This window comes from Daucus carota, chromosome 7 (assembly GCF_001625215.2).
Source record: "Daucus carota subsp. sativus chromosome 7, DH1 v3.0, whole genome shotgun sequence".
NCBI lineage: Eukaryota > Viridiplantae > Streptophyta > Magnoliopsida > Apiales > Apiaceae > Daucus > Daucus carota.
The window spans coordinates 9,898,557-9,912,220 of NC_030387.2; the positions used below are offsets into that span (position 1 = coordinate 9,898,557).

General features: G+C 41.7%; 2 non-coding genes across 2 annotated transcripts; one reads left to right on the forward strand and one right to left on the reverse strand.

Moving 5' to 3' along the window:
• Positions 1-2,704: 2,704 nt before the first annotated feature.
• Positions 2,705-2,811, reverse strand: LOC135148158 (small nucleolar RNA R71). Its single transcript, XR_010286050.1, has one exon. It is a non-coding gene; the product is annotated as a small nucleolar RNA R71 (small nucleolar RNA).
• A 10,532-nt stretch (positions 2,812-13,343) lies between these two features.
• On the forward strand, positions 13,344-13,450 carry LOC135148098 (small nucleolar RNA R71). Its single transcript, XR_010285993.1, has one exon. It is a non-coding gene; the product is annotated as a small nucleolar RNA R71 (small nucleolar RNA).
• Positions 13,451-13,664: the final 214 nt, after the last annotated feature.

Genomic DNA, 13,664 nt, shown 5'->3' on the forward strand with positions numbered 1-13,664 from the left:
TCGCATACAATCACATGTATAGCATTCAATTTATCTTACATACAAAACAAAAACAAAAAATAATTCTTTTCGTATACTTCCCCGCATTATCCCAGAGTCCCAGGTTTATTGTACTGCCATTTACCACCACATTAGCACCGAAGTTGTTAAACACAGTTGGGACGTAATCCTAGGAGAGAATATAAATTATTTTGAAAATCGATTGTGCATCTGCATCATACTATCAAAATTTTGGATCAAAAAGTCTAGGAAATCAAAAGAAAAGAATTAGTAACATACAGTTGGAAATATATTGTTGGTGTATGATATGAGCATGCAAGTCTTTCCTACTGCTCCATCTCCTACTGTCAGACATTTGCTGTTGGAACAGGCATCACGCCGTGGGGAAGCAGCAATGGACCATAACCACCTGATACATATGACCTCGGCAATAACGGATGTCTTGGAAAAAGTTCACTTTTTAACATCATAACAAAACATAAAAAAACATAGGTCTATTTCCACATACAAACACCGTACTGGCTTTATAACAAAAGAGTACACCGGTTTGATTTTAATCATTCCATTAGCAAATCGTATACTCCACAAAACAGTATCAGTCGCACTAAAAAATTCAGTATACATGACATATTTATGATATTCTTCATTCGTTAGCCTATCGCCGTCGTGTAAAACATGCTAAAAATGCCAATCTACTTTACTGTAAGTTAAATGTCCCGTATCTCAAATTTATGTCTTGTGATAAGTGGATTTTATATCCACTTGGAAGCCTTCGTTTTGGCTTAAATCGATGGAATGGCCTCAAGCTTTTGATATTTTTGATATGTTTTAGTGTGGTGTTGTGTAGGTTTCTTGGAAGGAGAACGAAGAGGGGAATCATAGCTTTAATTGAAAAAAAACGGCGAAGCAATCGGATGCACGAGGAGAAAGTTATGGACGTGACAAGGTTGGGTGTCAGGGCTGCTGATTTGGCGCGCCCGCCCCAATTTTGGCGCGGCCGCCCCGGTGGCGCGGGGGCCCCAACTCTGGCGCGGCCGCCCCACGACCTGAGCGGGAATTTTGGCCCGTTTTGCCCGTTTTTGATCCGTTTGAAGGCCCGTTAGCTGGGAAACTTAAAGGAAGGCTTGGGGGACTTAAAACACAACCTAGAAACATTCTAAGGAGCACGTGACGGCTACGGAGAAGATCAAGATCAATTTCATACTTTCACTTTTGTAATTCTTCGAAGTAGGCGTAACTTTGGATGCTCGTTTCGGATTTGTTTCTTAACTCTTATTCTCATACTTTGATTTTGTTTTTCCTATTCAGTACCATGTTTACAATCGAACCCATGATGATGAGAAGTTCGATTATGAACTAATCATTATCATGGGATTTTAGCGGATTTATCAATGAATTTCAGTTTCTTAATTTGCCTTGTTCATATGTGATGGTTTGACTTCCTTGTATTGGTTGTGCTTATTCGTCTTGGATGCGTAGCTAACATCTTAGATTGTTTGTTAATCTTTATTGAAGCGACAGTGGATATATTGATTTAGAACTTGCCATGCGAGCATAGGTTTCGTGTTCGATAACATGACTTGTGATGTGATTTTACCCATCTTGCATCGCCCTATGTAATCTTGATAGATAACTTGCTCTTCAACCGTTATGTTTTCAAATTCTATAGACATATAGGGTCTAAGCATAATTGGTGTCTGTTTACCTTCTATCTTAATTGTGGATGTGTAGCAGTATGGTGCACGTATAACGACAGTTAGCGTGTATCAGTTTCATGTTATCTGATTAGTTATCAACCATTACAAGTGAATAAAGGTAGAACTCTGATTGAAGTTGTTAATGAAGCTAGAATCCCATGTTCTATTCTCATTAGTAAATCGTTATTCTCTTAGTTGATAATTCTTAGTTTCATAATTCAAATAGGATTAGTTAAGTAGAAAACCAAAACCCAATTTGATACTTGTCCAAGCATTGAATAATAATCATACATTGGTGCATAAGTGCATATTTCTGAATACACCAGTCTCTGTGGGTACGAACTTGAATAATATTCTATATTACTTGTGACCACGTACACTTGCGTGATTTTGTGCGAACAAGTTTTTGGCGCCGCTGCCGGGGAACTCGGTGTTATATTTTAGTTTATGTGCTTGTCATCAGTGGTCGTTAAAGTTCACTGACTTGGATTCTTTTCTCACTTTAGTTCGTTGTTTGTGTTTCAGGTACTTGAGTGACGTGTATGCGAACACGTTCTCAGGCTCGTAAGGAAGCATTAGTTAAGGAAGAAACGATAGAGATTGATACGATGGTTGATCAACCACCAGCTGTGAATATTACTAAGGCTCTGAAGGCTTTCTCTGAGCCTAAAATCAATGACATTCAATCGAGCATTGTCAGGCCAGCAATTCAGGCCAACACTTTCGAAATCAAACCTAGCACTATTCAGATGGTACAGAACTCAGTGCAGTTTGGGGGTTCTCCGACAGAGGATCCTAATATGCATATTCGAGACTTCATTGAGATCTGTGACACTTTCAAGTTCAATGGTGTTACGGAAGATGCCATTAAATTGAGGTTGTTCCCGTTTTCTCTGAGGGATAAAGCTAAGGGATGGTTGCATTCTCTTCCTGCAGGATCTATTACGACATGGGAGGATCTGGCTCAGAAGTTTCTTACTAAGTTCTTCCCTATGGCCAAAACAGCTGCAATCAGGAATGCTATCACTCAATTCTCTCAGCTGTCTGGTGAAACTTTATGTGAAGCTTGGGAACGCTACAAGGAGATGCTTCAAAAATGCCCACATCATGGGATGCCTGATTGGATGGTGATTAATTGCTTCTATAATGGCTTGGGACCTCAATCGAGACCAATGCTCGATGCAGCATCAGGTGGAGCTCTATGGGCTAAGAGCTATGATGAAGCTTATGAGTTGATTGAGATGATGGCCGCGAATGAATATCAGAATCCTACTCAGCGTCTTCATCAGGTCAAGGCAGCAGGTGTTCTAGATGTTGATGCTACTACAGCCTTGACTGCTCAAATTAAGGCTCTTACTATGAAGATAGATTCCTTAGCTAACTTGGGAGTTCAACCACCACCTAATGTTTGCGAGCTTTGTGCGGGTGCACATTCTTCTGATCAGTGTGCTATATCTAGTGAATCTGCTCAGTTTGTGAGCACCTTCCAGAGGTCTCAGCAACCAGCACCAGCCACTTATCATCCCAATAACCGGAATCATCCGAATTTCAGCTGGAGCAACAATCAAAATTTCATGCAACAACCGCAGCAACAGTTTCAGCAACAAGGAGCTGGACCTTTCAACCCTTCTGGTTTTCAACAACAATTTGCACCGAGGCAGCAATTCCAACACCCTGGATTCCAGCAACAAAATCATGGGGTGGCTGGACAGTCTTCCAACGAAAGATCAGAATTGGAAGAATTAAGACTTATGGTTAAAAGCCAATCGGTGTCAATCAAGACTTTGGAGAATCAGATCGGGCAAATTGCTAATGCGTTGATTAATAGACCACCGGGAACTCTTCCTAGTGATACTGAGGCCAATCCGGGCAAGAAGGAAGTGAAGGAACAGGTACAAGCTGTCACATTGAGGTCCGGAAAGGTTACGAAGGATAAAGAATCAGCAACAGAGCGAAACACGGAAGAGAGTGATCAACAGGTTGAAACACCCGTGCTCTCATCTGAGTTTAATAGTGGAAAAACTGTTGTTGAGGCTGACAAGAAAAAAATCAACAAGGAAGCAAGCAAGGATTCAACCGAAAAGTCTAGCCCGAAAACTGATACTGGGGTCAAGCAAATATATCCACCTCCACCTTTTCCGAAGAGACTCCAAAAGCATAAGCTCGACAAACAATTCGCCAAATTTCTAGAGGTCTTCAAGAAATTACAAATCAACATACCTTTTGCGGAGGCTCTAGAACAAATGCCGAGTTATGCTAAATTCATGAAAGGTATTCTATCTCGAAAACTTAAACTTGAGGAATTGGAGACTGTGGCTTTGACCGAGGAGTGTAGTGCTGTGTTGCAACAGAAATTGCCCCCGAAGCTGAAAGATCCGGGAAGTTTCACAATCCCGTGTACTATTGGGCAATTGTCGTTCGACAAGTGTGTTCGGTGAAATCTACACGCAAGCGCACGTGATCACAAGTAATATATTAAGTTCGATCCCATAGAGACTGGTGAATTAAGAATACGCACCTATGCAACAATGTATGATCAATTATCACTGCTAAGACAATTAACAAGGATTGGTTTCTTTTTATACTAATAATTAAATTTACTAATCAAATTCAGAATAGGAAAACACATGGGATTCTAACTTCATTATCGAATTCATCTAGAATTGAAATTACTGATTAACATGCGACTGTTGATCCTAATCAGACAACACGAAAGTAATACATGCCAACTCTCGTTGCACACATATCATACCAATCAAAATCCGCAATTAAGACAGAAATCTCATGGACACCAACAAAGCTCAGACCCTATATCTCTATAGCGGTAGTGTAAGCAGAGAGGTTTAATAACAAGTCATCTATCGTGATTACACAGGGTGATAAAAATAGTTCAAGTCTATCACAAATTATGTTTCATTCACATAATCCTATGTTTACATGGCATAGTTCTAAATTCAATCATCCACTCTCGCTTCAGAAGGAATTAACAAACAACTTAGAAGTTAGCTACGCTCCTAAGAAGAATAAGCACGGCTCATGCAAAGAAATCAACATATGTCACAAAATCACGTAATTAATATTCGTTACTAGATTACATCGATAAATCCATTAGAATCCCATGAAGGCGGTTAGTTCATAATCGAACTAATCGACATCATGGGTTCTAATGAAAGCATGATAAAGAAAAGACGAGAATTAAATAGAATAAAAATGCTTGAATTAATAATAATAAGGATCACACGTTACAGATTTGATGTTCACGATCTTGCTCGAAACTGTCACTTCCTCGCAAAGAACGATCTAATACAAACTGATAATGTGCTTGAATAATTAACTGAAAAACTACGATATTGTTCTCTCTCTAAACTACGACTATGAGGCTAGGGTTTTTACACACGAGAAATAAAAATTACATTGACTAAGTCAACCGGGCCTCGACCGCTGCGAAAATCCATCAGAAAAGCTGTAAAAATCGGCCCAGGGAGTTTCTGCGGAGCGCGGCCGCGCTAGGTATAGCGCAGGCGCGCTAGTCATCATGTAGCGCGGGCGCGCTTGGCACTAGCGCGGGCGCGCTAGTGTCTGTGACAGTGGCCTCGTTTCTTCGTTTCTCGCTCGTTCTCGCATGCATGTCCTTCCTCGCTTCTAGTACCACTTCCGTAGGTGATCACGGTTGCATTTAGCATATGCAACAAGCCCTTTAAACCCCTAGATAGCTCTAGTGGACGAGTGTGCTCTCGTGAGGGTTTGTAGAAGATATACCCACAAAATCCCAAGTCGCGGTGAATCCATAATTCTCTATTCTTGCAAATAATGCACCAAAACCAACCTAAAATGATAGAAATTCACTTCATCACCTCAACTCGTGACCTGCACAGAAAAACAATAAAAACACATCAAAAGACACTAAACACTTAAGTACAACCCACCAATTTAAGTGGAAATGAAGGCCTATAAGTGTGTATAAATACCACTTATCACACCCCCAAACTTAAACTGATGCTTGTCCTCAAGCGTCAACGACACTAACAATACTACAATGCAATGCATGAATGCAACTACGTGATGAATGAGTGAACTATGAAGTAATTGCCTTGCCAATTATAATACCTCAGATTGTGCTAATGTTCTCGACTTTCATCTCTCTCGCTACCAAGTCAATTACTCTTCTATTTACAAGTGTGGAGTGCCCGTGTGTGCAAGCATGCTCTTTTATTGAGACAAGACAAAAACTACTACTCCCACAGAATCCCCATCAAGAATCGTAAAAGTTATAAACTAACACCCCGTCACTCAAGTCCAACTAAAAGCCAAGGTCCCAAAGAATGTCCACACCCTTCTATTTTATTTACTATTTTTTTTTCTTTTTCTTTTTATTGGTGATTAATTGCTCGGTCTAAGGTCGGAGCGCTTCGCAGTGTAAATGCGTTACGAACACCACAAGACTTCACACACCAATCATTCACTCTATTCTAGTGGTTTATTTAACTGTGCAATGGTTGAGATCCCTAAAGATTTATGCACTAGTACCCATGTAGCGAGCGTTGGGTCAACAATCCCAAACCACGAAGGGCTTTAGGTTGTTAGGCACAAAGTCCCCTCAGACTTAATTACTCGAGTACTAATGAGCTCAACCTAGTTAATTCTACCACTCATTTTTTAAGTGAATTTATTTACTACTATTTTTTTTTCTTTTTCTATATTTTTCTTTTTAGAAAGGTACATCTACTCCTCAGTTCCCCCAAACTTAAGATTTACAGACCTAAGCTGAAGGGTGTTCAATTCAATCCTAGAATTCATGGAATTTCGTCTAAATCCTATCTCAAGAACATATGTGAATTACAATTTCCAACACAAGCAATTTCCAAGTACTAACCTAGCGTTGCAATTGAAACTACTAATCAAAAACTACGCACATAACTCATCATAGGCAATTAGCTTGGCTTAACTTCATAATTCATGCAAATGCTCGTGATACTAACTACTACAATTATCACTAAACATGAATATGAGAAAAATAGAAAGAAAACGTGAGCAAAATAAAAAAAAACGTGAATTATATGAACTAACTAACACATGCAATAATAAAAATCTATCTAATAATATGCTCTTCCTTAGATTACCACCCCCAAACTTAAAATTTTCAATGTCCCCATTGAAAGTGATAAAAAGGCTAGAGCACCCACATACCTACTCGGAGTCCGAGTCCTCCCCCTCCTCTGCTGGAGGTGAATCAGGTGGAGGATACTGCATCCCTGCTCCGAATACTGGCCACTGAACTGTGACCCCCTGTGCCTGAAAAGCACTACCTAGAGCCTGTGTCATATCAAAAGCAAACCTCTGGTGGATGTCATGCATGGCGTCCATCCGTCTCGCTAATCGGCGATAATGAACATCTCCCATCGGTTCGGAGCTCCTCTCCGTCTGTGAAGTACCAGCTCCAGAAGCTCTAGGCTGCTCCCTCCTCACAAAAGCTGGACGTCCCCCTGGCATCTCATCATATAAGTACCCGAGGCCTCGAGGGTGGGGAACTCCTCCATCCCACTCTGTCATCCGGCTGATTGCCGAATGATCAATCGGTGCTCCTGGCAACTGTAATTGCTCGTTGGATGGCCAACGAACACCGCTCGATCGACAAAGCTTCGTCACAATTGTGCCATATGGAATGGCACCAGTGGTTCCTCCCTGTAAGAACCTCAGCATCCCCTGATGAATAACATGTCCCAGATCGATATACTTGCCCGAGACAATCCCAAAGAGCAGAATAGCTCTCTCTACTGTCACCTCATGCCCATGTGAAGATGGCATGATATTAGCACATATGAAGGCGTTCCACGCCTTCGCATACCGGTTCAACCCGGCTGCTGGAAAAGAGACATGTGCCGGCAAAGGAGGTTGTGTCATCTTCCAAGCTGTATCCGGCACACACAAATCATACACCAACCTCTCAAGATCCACCGGATCGTCATCAAAACGGCGTTTGGCACGCCCAATCCTCTCAACCACCCAATCTTCTTCATTACGGCGCCTGGCACGCCCCCCAATAACTCGGCGGATCGCCTCCGCACTATAATCAACTCGGATTCCCCGTACCACCGTGAATCCATCTCGATTCTCCTTGGCATTAGCATAAAATTCTCGAATAATAGCCAAGGGAACCGCCTCCGGAGCCTCGCAAAAAGATTCCCAACCCCGCTCTTGAATCATGTTCAAAAGCTCACCATCCTCCGCCGTGGGTAAGAATCCCCTCTCCTTAACTAACGACTTATTCATAAGCCGTTGAAACTCGGTACGCGCACCATCAGAGGTGAACTCCACCTCACCCATCGAGGAAGAATCGCTAGATGCGGGGGCTTGTGAGCTAGTTCCTTGTGATCTACGGGCTCTTTTGGGTGCCATTGATAGAGATTTAGAGTTGCAAGAGGTTTATGTGTAATGGGTTTGAGAGATTTGGTAGAGGTTGTGTGTATGGATGTGTATATATAGTTAGGGTTTAGAGAATTATAATGGGATTTGGATATGGGTTTTGTATTTATATAAGGATTGGAGAGTTGAGTTAGGGTTTTATGGGATGTATTTCGGGCTAGGCATGCAAAATTAGGATTGTGGGCTTTTAAAAACGAAAAAAAACTATTTTTGGGGGAAAAATCCGCTGGTCCGGCAGTAAGTAGCGCGGCCGCGCTAAGTATAGCGCGGGCGCGCCGTGCAACTTAGCGCGGTCGCGCCTGACACTAGCGCGGGCGCGCTAGTGTCTGACACCGGAGGCTGAAATTTTTCGATTTTTGTGTTTTTGGGGTTTACAATGGTACAATGTGGTTCCAATGCGTGGGTTGCCTCCCACGAAGCGCTTGTTTAACGTCGTTAGCTCGACGTGAAGTCCAGAATTAATCCGATTCCGACTGAAGAATCGTGGTTTGTACCTCACGATTCACATTTCCGCCAAAGTAAGGCTTCAACCTTTGACCATTAACCTTAAATGATTCATCCGGTGATCTCGCATAGATTTCTACTGCACCGTGGGAAAATACCGTCTTGACTGTAAATGGCCCTGACCAGCGTGATTTGAGTTTCCCTGGAAACAGCTTCAACCGAGAGTTATACAATAGCACCAGTTGACCAACCACAAACGATTTTTGTATCAGCCGCTGATCATGCAACCTTTTCACCTTTTCTTTGTAGAGTTTGTTATTTTCATAAGCACGGAGGCGAAACTCCTCTAACTCATTGAGTTGCATCATTCGTTTCTCTCCAGCTAATTTCAAGTCGAAGTTCAACTTCTTTAGGGCCCAATAAGCTTTATGTTCCAACTCAACTGGTAGGTGACAAGCCTTGCCAAACACTAACTGAAATGGAGAAGTACCCAACGGTGTTTTATAAGCTGTTCGATAAGCCCAAGCAGCCTCATCTAATCGTAAAGACCAGTCCTTCCTAGAAGGATTAACCACCTTCTCTAATATGCGTTTGATCTCTCTGTTGGACACTTCCGCTTGACCATTTGTTTGAGGATGATAAGCAGTAGCAACTCTGTGATTGATATTATACCTCGTCATCAAGGTTGTGAATTTCCGATTGCAGAAATGAGAGCCTTCATCACTGATAATGACTCTAGGGACTCCGAAACGGGTAAAGATTTGTTTTTGTAAAAATTGCAAAACCACCTTAGCATCATTTGTAGGTAAGGCTTTCACCTCCACCCATTTAGACACGTAATCAACGGCCAATAGAATATACTGGTTGTTGCAAGACGAAACGAATGGTCCCATAAAGTCAATACCCCAAACATCAAATATTTCAACTTCCAGAAGCATTTTAAGAGGCATTTCATTCCTCCTAGAAATATTACCTGTACGTTGACATCGATCGCAACCCAACACAAATTGATGAGCATCTTTAAACAGAGTTGGCCAGTAAAAACCTGCTTGAAGTACCCTCTTTGCTGTCTTCTCTCCGCTATAATGGCCTCCATAACCAGTGGAATGGCACTCGCGCAAAACTCCCTCAACTTCCTTATTAGGAATACACCGTCTGAGAATCTGATCGACTCCTTGTTTAAACAGAAAGGGTTCATCCCAAATATACCATTTCACATCGTGAAGGAATTTCTTGCGTTGAGCATAAGAGAATTCTGGAGGAATGACCTTACTCACTAGATAATTCACAATGTCAGCAAACCATGGCTCTTCTGCTTCAACTCCAAACAACTGTTCGTCTGGGAAGAATTCATTGATTAGAGTGTTGTCGGTAGTTTGTTTGCTGTGATCTTCTAGTCTGGATAAATGATCCGCTACCTGATTTTCTGTGCCCTTTCGATCTTTAATTTCCACATCAAACTCTTGGAGCAATAAAACCCAGCGAATTAGTCTTGGTTTAGAATCTTTCTTTGTGATGAGATATCGAATGGCCGCATGATCAGTATATACCACTACCTTTGTTCCAAGAAGGTAAGACCTGAACTTCTCAAAGCTAAAGACAATAGCTAGAAGTTCTTTTTCAGTAGTAGTGTAGTTTAATTGTGCATCATTTAATGTTTTGCTGGCATAGTAGATAACATGAAACACATTGCTTGTTCGCTGGCCCAGTACAGCTCCTACAGCATAATCACTGGCATCACACATTAATTCGAATGGTTTACTCCAATCAGGTGCAGTGATGATAGGTGCTGATGTCAACTTCTTTTTCAAGATTTCAAATGCTTCCAAGCACTCCTCATCAAATTTGAATGGAATGTCTTTCTCTAACAGATTGCAAAGAGGTTTAGAAATTTTCGAGAAATCCTTGATGAACCTCCGATAGAAACCTGCATGACCAAGGAAGCTTCGGATGCCCTTGACTGAAAGTGGTGGAGGAAGATTTTTAATTGTTTCCACCTTAGCTTTATCGACTTCTAGTCCCTTGGCAGATACCTTATGCCCCAATATGATTCCTTCTTGCACCATGAAATGACATTTTTCCCAATTGAGAATCAGATTAGTTTCCACACAGCGCTTAAGAACCATTCTAAGATTCGTGAGGCATTCGTCATAAGATGTTCCAAATACAGAAAAATCATCCATGAATACCTCCACATTGATGCCGATCATCTCTGAGAATATTGCCATCATGCACCTTTGAAAAGTGGCTGGTGCACCACATAAACCAAAAGGTACTCTTCGGAATGCGAAAGTACCGTAAGGGCATGTAAAGGTTGTCTTTTCTTGATCTTCTGGGGAAATAGCAATTTGATTATAGCCAGAATACCCATCTAACAGACAATAGAACTCGTGGCCAGCCAACCTGTCAAGCATCTGATCAATAAAGGGCAGAGGGAAGTGATCTTTTCTTGTAGCTTTATTCAGCTTCCTGTAGTCCATGCAAATTCTCCAACCCGTGACAGTTCTAGTTGAGATGAGTTCCCCTTTTTCGTTGGTCACTACTGTCATTCCTCCTTTCTTAGGCACGCATTGTACTGGACTCACCCATGAGCTATCTGAAATTGGATATATGATACCTGCATCAAGCCATTTAAGAATCTCTTTCTTTACAACCTCCTTCATGATAGGATTTAGCCTTCTTTGTTGTTCCACTGAAGGTTTGCTTCCTTCTTCAATGAGAATTTTGTGTTGACAAAAAGAGGGACTGATGCCCTTGATATCAGCTATGGTCCAACCAATCGCTGTTTTGAATTCCCTTAGCACCCTCAAAAGTTTTTCCTCTTCCTCACCTGACAAGTTAGACGCAACAATAACAGGAAGAGTAGAACCTTCACCAAGAAAAGCATACCTTAAGTGATCCGGTAGTGGTTTAAGTTCAAGTTTAGGTGCTTCGATTACTGATGGTTGTAGTGGTTTGTGATCTTCTTTTTGTTCCTCTAAGCCAAGAGATTCGACAGGTGGTTCAAAATTCCTTCTCCAAGGTGATGAGTTAAGGTGATGGATTTCTTCCAATTCTTCTTCACTGCCCCATTCCTCATCATTTGTAAGGATCGCTTCCAATGCATCATCCTGTAAAACCCGCTTGCTATTAGCTTCTGCTGTAGTATCAAGTACATCCATACTAAAACAAGATTCCTCATCAGTTGGTAATTTCATTGCATTGAATACGTTGAACGTGACCGTCTGATCTTGTATTCTCATTGTAAGTTCCCCTTTTTGGACATCGATCAATGTTTGCCCGGTGGCTAAGAAGGGTCTACCCAAGATGATAGGAATCCTTTTGTCTTCTTCAAAATCAAGAATCACGAAGTCTGCTGGAAATATTAATTGATCAACCTTGACTAGCACATCTTCAATTATACCCCTCGGATGTGTGATCGAACGATCAGCCAACTGTAAAGACATATTTGTTGGTTTGAGCTCTGGCAGGCCAAGTTGTGTGAAGATAGATAGAGGCATCAGATTGATGCTAGCTCCCAAGTCGCATAGACACTTATCAAAAGAGAACTTCCCGATAGTGCAAGGAATAGTAAAGCTTCCCGGATCCTTAAGCTTAGGTGGTAATTTCTGTTGAAGTACAGCACTACATTCCTCCGTTAAAGCCACGGTCTCTAGTTCTTCGAGCTTTAGCTTTTTTGAAAGAATACCCTTCATGAACTTGGCATAACTAGGCATTTGCTCGAGTGCTTCAGCAAATGGAATGTTGATGTGAAGCTTTTTGAATACTTCTAGGAATTTACCAAATTGCTTATCCAGCTGCTGTTTTTTTAACCTCCTAGGAAATGGAGGTGGTGGATATACTGGTTTTGACATCGGAGCAGCTGCAGGAATAGCCTTATCCTTTTCAACAGTAGGGTTGGTGCCAATTGTGTTTGAAGGAACTTCTGCTGGAATTTCTTGCGGTTCATCACCCTGATCTTGTACTAATGTTAAGGTAGGCCCTGTTGTAGTTTTTCCAGATCTCAGCGTAATGGATTGAACTTGCTCTTTAGGGTCCCTCTTACCTGGTACCTCTGTATCACTAGGGAGATTCCCCTGTGGTCTGCTTAGTAAAGCGTTAGCTAACTGACCGACTTGTGTCTCCAAGGCTTTTAAAGTTACTGCTTGACTCTTGTACATGAGCCTTAGCTCTTCCATGTCAGACCTTTCGTTAGCTAATTGCCCATGATTCTGAAATCCCGGGGGAGTGTGATATGGCTGTTTAGGTGCATACTGTTGTGAATTTCCAGCCTGACTGTACTGTTTAGGTCCCTGTTGAAATCCTTGTTGAGGTTGGTTATACCCCTGGTTATTACTCCAGCTGAAATTAGGATGATTTCGGTTGTTAGGGTGATAAGTAGCTGGAGCAGGTTGTTGACCTCTCTGAAAGTTGCTCACAAATTGTGCTGATTCACTAGAAATGGCACACTGATCAGTAGCATGAGTACCAGCACATAATTCGCAAATAATGATTGGCTGTTGAATTCCTTGGTGAGCCAGAGAGTCGACTTTCATCGTGAGAGCTTTAAGTTGAGCTGCTATAGCTGTAGATGTGTCAAGGTCAAGAATTCCGGCTACTTTCCCTTGAGTAAGTCTTTGAGTAGGGTTCTGATATTCATTAGCTGCCATCATTTCAATAAGATCATAAGCTTCTTCATAACTCTTAGCCCATAGCGCACCTCCAGAAGCTGCATCAAGCATAGGTCTGGATTGAGGTCCAAGACCATTGTAGAAACTGTTTATTTGCATCCAATCCGGCATACCATGGTGGGGACACTTTCTTAGCATCTCTTTGTACCTCTCCCAGGCTTCACAGAATGTTTCTCCTGATTGTTGAGAGAATTGAGATAGAGCATTTCGTAGTGCAGCAGTCTTTGCCATGGGGAAGAATTTAGTGAGAAATTTCTGAGCTAGATCTTCCCATGTAGTAATCGAACCAGAAGGCAAAGAATGTAACCATCCCTTGGCCTTATCCTTCAGTGAAAATGGGAAAAGTCTTAACTTCACAGCTTCATCAGAGACGTCATTGAATTTGAAAGTGTCACAGATCTCTATAAAATTCCGTATATGCATATTAGGG